This window comes from Suricata suricatta, chromosome 16 (genome assembly GCF_006229205.1).
Source record: "Suricata suricatta isolate VVHF042 chromosome 16, meerkat_22Aug2017_6uvM2_HiC, whole genome shotgun sequence".
NCBI lineage: Eukaryota > Metazoa > Chordata > Mammalia > Carnivora > Herpestidae > Suricata > Suricata suricatta.
In genome coordinates this window covers 58234668-58242356 of record NC_043715.1, presented here as the reverse complement: position 1 = coordinate 58242356, position 7689 = coordinate 58234668, and the positions used below count along the sequence as shown (strand labels likewise).

The window sequence follows — 7689 nt, the reverse complement described above, 5'->3', positions numbered from 1 at the left end:
TTTGAATCGGCCTTCAGAAGTTCACATTCAGTTTACATTTAGTGACCATAAGGTATAATGGACAAATGTCACTCAGTCAAGTTGGCCCAAGTTCTTGCAATGAAATAGTATGCATGTTCCATTGGTTGTAGACTAAGTATTGTTCTGATTAAATATGGGCCCAAAATACACGTCTCCTGATGTTTATAGCAGCAGCATCTGCAATAGCCAAATTATGGAACTAGTCCAAATGTCCACCAACTGATGGTTGGATAAGGAAGATGTAACACACACACACACACACACACACACACACACACACACACACACACAGGAATATTACTTAGCCATCAAAAATAATGAAATCTTGATATTTGCAAAGACATGGATGGAGCTAGTATTATGCTAGGTGAAGTGAGTCAGACAGAGAAAGACAAATACTATATGATCTCATTCAAATGTGCAGTTTAAGAGACAAAACAAGTGAGCAAACAGGAAAAAAAGAAAGGGAAGTAAATAAAGAAATAGATCTTAACTATAGAGAAGAAAATGATGATTACCAGAGGGGAGGTGGGTCGGTGATCTGGGAAATATGTGATGGGGATTAAGTAGTGCACTTGTTGGGATGAGCACTGAGTGTTGTATGAAATTGTTGAATCACTATGTTGTACACTTGAAACTGATGGTGACATTAGTTAACACAGTGTATGTTAACTGGAATTTGAATAAAAACTTAAAAAGAAAAACCTTAACTGAAACAAATCTTTATGTATAGTCAGATTATTTAAAATTTACACTGAGCAATGTAATTTTTAGAGTTAGGACTTTAATCCTATGCTACTTGGAAGAAAAAGTAATGTGGTAAGACATCCAACTTAACTCTTTTAATTTATTTTCTAATAAAATGTCACTTTCAAAAAATAAGTTACAAAATATGGGCCAAGGACCATCTGGATGGCTTCTTTATTATTATTAACATTATTATTTTTTTACTCCAGTATAGCTAACATACAATGCTATATTAGATTCACATGTGCAATATTCAATAATTCCATACATCACCCAGTGCTAATCACAACAAGTGCACTTCTTAATTCCCATTACCTATGTCACCCATTCCCTCACTTCCTCCCCTCTGGTAACCATCAGTTTGTTCTTTATAGTTAACAGTTTCTTCCTTGGTTTCTCTTGGTTTCTCTTTCTCTCTCTCTCTCTCTCTCTCTCTCTCTCTCTCTCTCCCTTTGTTCATTTATTTGTTTCTTAAATTCCAGATGTGAGTGATGTCATATGATATTTGCTTTTCTCTGGCTGACTTATTTCATTTAGCCTAATACTCTCTAGTTCCATCCCTGTCATTGCAAATGGCAAGATTTTATTCTTTTTATGACTGGATAATATTCCAGGGTGTGTGTGTGTGTGTGTGTGTGTGTGTGATTTCTTCTTTATACATTCTTTAGTCAGTGGACATTTGTAGTGCTGCTTCCATAATTTGGCTATGGCAGATAATGCTGCAATAAACATAGGGGTGCATATATACTATCGAATTACTGGTTTGCATTTTTTGGGGTAAATGCTCAGTAGTGTGATTAATGGATCATAGGGTAGTTCTATTTTTAACTTTTTGAGAAACTCCATAATGTTTTCCAGAGTAGTGTACCAGTTTGCAATCCCCTAATAGTTCAAGAGGGTTCCTTTTTCTCCACAAACTCGCTAACATTTGTTGTTTTTTGTGTTTTTGATTTTAGCCATTTTGACAGGTGTGAGTGATGTCTCATTTTAGTTTTGATTTGCATTTCCCTGATGATAAGTGATGTCGAGCATCTTCTCCTGTGTCTGTTGGCCGTCTATTCATGTCTTCTTATCTTTTAATTGGATTATTCATTTTTTGCGTGTTGAGTTTTATAAGCTGTGTATGGATACACAAAAGACTCAAAGTAGCCAAAGCAACCTTGGAAAAGGAAAACAAAGATGAAGGTGTCACAATTCTGGGCTTCAGGTTATACTACAAAGTTTAGTGATCAAAACAGTATGATACTAGCACATAAACAGACACATAGATCAGTGGAACAGAATAGAAAATTCAGAAATAAACACACAACTCTATGGTCAATTAATCTTCAGCAAAGCAGGAAAGAATATCCAGTGAGGAAAAGATTGTCTCTTCAACAAATGGTGTTGGGAAAATTGGATAGCAACATGCGATAAAATGAAACTGGGCTGCTCTCTTACACAATAACACAAAAAGAAATTCAAAATGTTTTAAGAATCTGGTTAGTAGGAGCTAAGATGGTAGTGTAGGAGGAGGACCTTTGGCTTGTCTTGGTATGGCTAGACACATACCAAATCATTCTGAATACCCAAGATTCAATCTTAGGACTGACAGAACAAACTGTGCAACTAGAGGGGGAGAAGGGGCCACACTGTGGAAAGTAGCTGGTGCAGAGACGCGTTTGGGGGAGAAAAGGATTGGGTTGGATGCTGTGGAGAGGAGGGAGCTCTGGTTGCAATGGAAGGTGAGAGGGAGAGAGAGGGAGGAGCACACAGTTGATAACAGAAGGAAAACACTTACTCAAAGTCATTTACTGGGAAAATGGGGGAAGCTGTTTTCTGTGAGTTTTGCAACCAGCAGGGCTCAAAGACTGGAGTTTTAAACTGATAAGAACAGATACTACACTTGATCTTAGCCAAAAGGCCAAGAAGCGATAAAGACTGGAGTTTTAGACATCCATGGTGTAGCTGCCATAGAGTTCTGAGGGTCTGCAATGCTGCTATGGAAAAGACAAGCAGGTAGCTTGGGGGCAGATGGTGTGGTTTGAGGATTGCTTAAATTGCACTTGAAGAGACTGTTCCCTCTTCTTGGAGTGCATCTGAAAGAGGTTGCATTGCCTCTCCAAGGACAAAAGAGCTGATGGGCACCATTTCCTTCCTCTCTCCCTCAGCATAGGCTTGTAGACATCTGCTGAGGGCAACTAACCCAGACACTGGCTGTTTAGTGTGATTTGCTCCAAATTCCATGTTCCTTTGGGACATGCCCTTCTGGGTTAAATCTGCATCAGTTTCAACACAGTGAGACCCTGTTCCAGAAGACCAGTGAAGGTCCCTGGCACACCACATTCCTAAAGTTTAGAGTTTTAAAATTCAGCTAGCCTGGCTGGCATAGAGTCCAAAGTGTAATATGTTGCTCTGGACAGGTAAACAACCCAGACACAGTGTGAAAGCAGTGATTTGAAAAATGCCTAGGATGCATGAAGAAAAATTATTCATTCATTTGGGAGAGTTCCCCTGACAGAAGCAAGCATGAACTCCCCTCTTCAGGGACAAGGGAGTTGGCTGGCACCATTTCCCTCCTCCACCACTCAGCATAGCCAACATCAATAAGCAGCACACTGCTGATATTGGCTGCCTAACTTGCTTACACTAAGTTCTGCCTCCTCCCACAGCCCATGCTTTGTTGGTACTGCTTTTCTTGCGGAAGCCTAAAAACCATCTCAGCAGGCCACTCTCACTGAAGACCAGTACCAGCTCCTGAACTTACCATGCCTACTGACCACAGAGTTTGGCAAAGCTTCAGCTCTAGTGGAAAGAGTATCAGGTTTCTTTTAATAAGCTGACCAGAGCACACCCAGTTAAAACTTGACACACTGTGACCAAAGTCTAAACACTCTCCACTACAGGCAAGGAGAAACTCTGCAAAGACTGACCTGAGGATAGAGCAGTCATAACACAATAGCAGAGAGCATGCAGCACATACGAGAGACACTTCCTGAAGCACCAGGCCCTGGACATGATATGATCTCATCTTCATAAAGCTATTACTCTTGGGAGCAAGAAACATAATAGGCTTTCCTAACACACAGAAGGTAGAGACCTAGACAAAATGCCAAGATGAAGAAATTCATCCCAAAAGGAAGATCAAGAAAAGGTCACAGACAATGATCTAATCGAAAGAGATATAAGTCATATGTCTTTTACAGAATTTAAATAAACAATTGTAAGAATATTAACTGAGCTTGGGAAAAACATAACAGACATCCGGGATATCCTTGTACACAGAGATAAAAGAGCTTAAAGACAATCAGGCCAAAATAAAAAATGCAATAACTGAAATTAAAAACCAATTGGATATAATAACTACAAAGATGAAAAGAGCAAAGGAAGAGATAAATGATATAGAAGATGAATATGGAAAGAAGATATGGAAAATAATGAAGCTGAACAAACGAGGGAATGAAAAATCTTGGATCATGAATGTAGACTTAGGGAATGCAGTGACTCCATCAAATATGATCACATTCGTGTAACATAGGAGTCCCAGAATAAGAGAAGGAAAAGGAGGCAAAAGGTTTACTTGAAAATATTGCTAAGAACTTCCCTAATCTGGAGAATGACACAGACATCCAAATCCAGGAGGCACCAAGAACTCTAATCAAAATAAACAAAAGCAGGCCAATATATATTGTAAACAAACAAAATATATTGTAGTTAAATTTGCAAAATATAGAGACTAAGAAAAATTCCCCAAAACACCAAGACAAAACAAGTCCCTAACTTACAAAGGAAGACAAATAAGATTAGAGGTAGATCTCTCTACAGAAATTTGGCAGGCCAGAAGGGAGTGCTATGGTATATTCAACATGCTGAATGAGAAAAATCTGCAGCTAAGAATATCCAGCAAGACTATTATTCAGAATAGAAGGAGAGATAAAGACTGTCACAGACAAACAAAAACTAAAGTAGTTCATGACCACTAAACCAGTGCACAAAGGGGACAAGACCAAAAGTGACAAAGACTAGAAAGGAACAGAGAAAATCTCCAGAAACAATGACAAAATAGGTAGTGAAATGGGACTAAATTCATATATATCAATAAGACTAAATGCTTCAATCAAAAGACATAGGAGTCCAAATGGTTAAAAAAGAAGACCCATTTTCATGCCACCTAAGAGAGACTCATTTGAGACCTAAAGACACATACAGATCAATAGTGAGGAGATGGAGAACTATCTATCATGCAGATGGATATCAAAAGAAAGCTAGAGTAGCAATACTTATATCACCAAACTAGGCTTAATTAATTAATTAACTAATTAATTAATTTTAGGTAGAGAAAGAGAGCATGAGTGGGGAAGTGGGGCAGAGGGAAAGAGGGCGAGAATCCCAAGCAGGTTGCATGCTCAGTGTGGAGGCTGAAACAGGGCTCAGTCCCACAGTCAGATGCTTAACTAACTGAGCCCTTCAAGCACTTCAACAAACTAGATTTTAAATCAAAGACTGTAACAAGAGTTGAAGAAGAGCTGTGTATCATAATAAAGGGGTCTATCCAGCAAAAAGATCTAACCGTTGTAAATATTTATGTCCCCAGCTTAGAATCAACCAAATATATAAAACAATTAAGGACAAACATAAAAGAACTCATTGACAATAATACAATAATAGTAGGAGACTTTAACACCTAACTTATAGCAATGGACAGGTCATCTAAGCAGAAAATCAACAAGGGAACAATATCTTTGAATGACACACTGGACCAGAGGGATTTAGATAGATTTAAAACATTTTATCCTAGGGGTGCCTGGGTGGTTCAGTCAGTTAAGCATCTGACTCTTGATTCTCAGGTCATGATTTCACAGTTTGTGGGTTTGGGCCCCACATTAGGCTCTGTGTTGACAGTGTGGAGCCTGCTTGGGATTCTCTCTCTTCCTCTCTATCTGTTCCTCCTCCCTTGTGCTCTCTCTCTCAAAATAAATAAATGAACATAAAAAATTTTAAATAGAGAATATTTTATCCTAAAGCAGCAGAACACATTCTTTTCGAGTGCACACAGAACAATTTCCAAAATAGGTCACATGCTAGGTTACAAACCAGGCCTCAACAAATACAAAAAGATGGAGATCATACCATGGATATTTTTTTTTTTACCACAATGCTATGAAACATGAAGTCAACCATAAGAAAAAATTGGAGGGGCAACTGGGTGTCTCAGTCGGTCAAACATCTGAATCTGGCTTAGGTCATGATGTCGTGGTTCGTGAACTCAAGCCCCACATTGGGCTTGCTGCTGTCAGTTCAGAGCATGCTGTGATCCCCTGTCCCTCTCTCTCTGCCCTTCACCAACTTGTACACTCTCAAAAATAAATAAACATTAAAAAAAGGAAAAAAATTGAAAGGCCACAGATAGATGGAGGTTAAAGAACATCCTGCTCCCTGACCCTGCCGCCTGGCTCTGTGACGTGTTTGACTCCCTTCCGCTGCTCCAGCAGCGACTTTGCGGAACCTGGGCGAGGTCACTCGCAAGGTTGGAGAGCATAAATGGAGTTGACTGCATATCCTGGACTAAATTAACTCTCTACAAGGTGTGAATGAAGTACACTGGGAAAGGTGGTAATATTTTCCATCATAATATCCTGAATTCCTTCAGTCTTTGTGTCCTCTGATATTTAAAGATTTTGATATTTAAAGAACAAATGAGAAAAGGAGAAAAAAAATTGCCTCATCTGTGGTAAATTGAAGAATACCAAAAAAAAAAAAAAACCAACTTGAAGAACAATATCAGTAATATCCTTAGAGGTATTAAAACTGGTAGGAAGTGGGAAGAGCCAAATTAGCGGAGAGGAAGGGAGCTCTGTAAACTCCGTCCGCACCATTTATCGAACTAAGAAGGATATTATGCTCATCTGCGAGAGTGGAAGGAGAAAATACGAACTCCAGAAGGAATAGAACCTCAAGGATACCTGAGTGAGTGGGGGCGAACAGGGGAGATCCGAAAACAGGCCAGCCCGGGACGGGCAGGGGAGGTAAGATCCCCAGCTCAACGTGGCACAAGGGCGCGGCGCCCGAGAGACAAAGGGAAGAGACAGAGTCAGAACACGCTCATAGAACTGTCTCTGGGGAAGAGGTATAGAATGCTTGGCTGCGCTTGGAGACAGAAACCCACTCCATAGATAACTGCTGGATAGCCGGAATCCCAAACCGGGGTGGCCCAAGAGAAGGAACAGCTTCCAGCCCTAAGCCATCTGGGCGGGGAATCAGAGGCATCTGTGGCTGTGAGAGGCGGCTGCTCTGGAGAGGCGTGCTCCCCGGCGGGAAGCGGCCGGAGCGGCGACTGCGCCAGGCGCGAGCAATTCGAACTTGGTTTTGGGAACGGGACCACGGACCGCATTTCCACGGCACACCTCGACCCCGGCATGGACTGCGCGAATCCTGGGTCCCCACAGGGAAAAAATAGGGTGCACACCGATGGTATCCCCAACAAAGAGTCGGTGGCGGGTGGAGGCCCGGGCACGCGCTTAGACTGGAACTAGAAAGGAAGCAGCAAGAGCACCCCAAACCCAGCAGAAGAAAAGAAATAATAAAGATCAGGGCAGAAATAAACAATATAGAATCCAAAAGAACAGTCGAGCAGATTAATGAAACCAAGAGTTGGTTCTTTGAAAAAATAAACAAAATCGATAAACCTCTAGCCAGGCTCCTCAGAAAAAAAAGAGAGAGCACTCAGATAGACAAAATCATGAATGAAGAAGGATCTATTACAACCAACCCCTTAGAAATACAAGCAATCATCAGAGATTACTATGAAAAACTATATGCCAACAAACTGGACAACACAGAAGAAATGGACAAATACCTAAATACACATGCACTATCAAAATTCAAACCGGAAGAGATAGAAAGCATGAATAGACCAGTAATCAGTGAAGAAATTGAATCCGT

General features: G+C 40.4%; 1 pseudogene; it reads right to left on the bottom strand.

The window, feature by feature from the left end:
* Positions 1–2564: 2564 nt before the first annotated feature.
* Positions 2565–2683, bottom strand: LOC115281345 (annotated as a pseudogene).
* Between the last annotated feature and the right edge of the window lie 5006 nt (positions 2684–7689).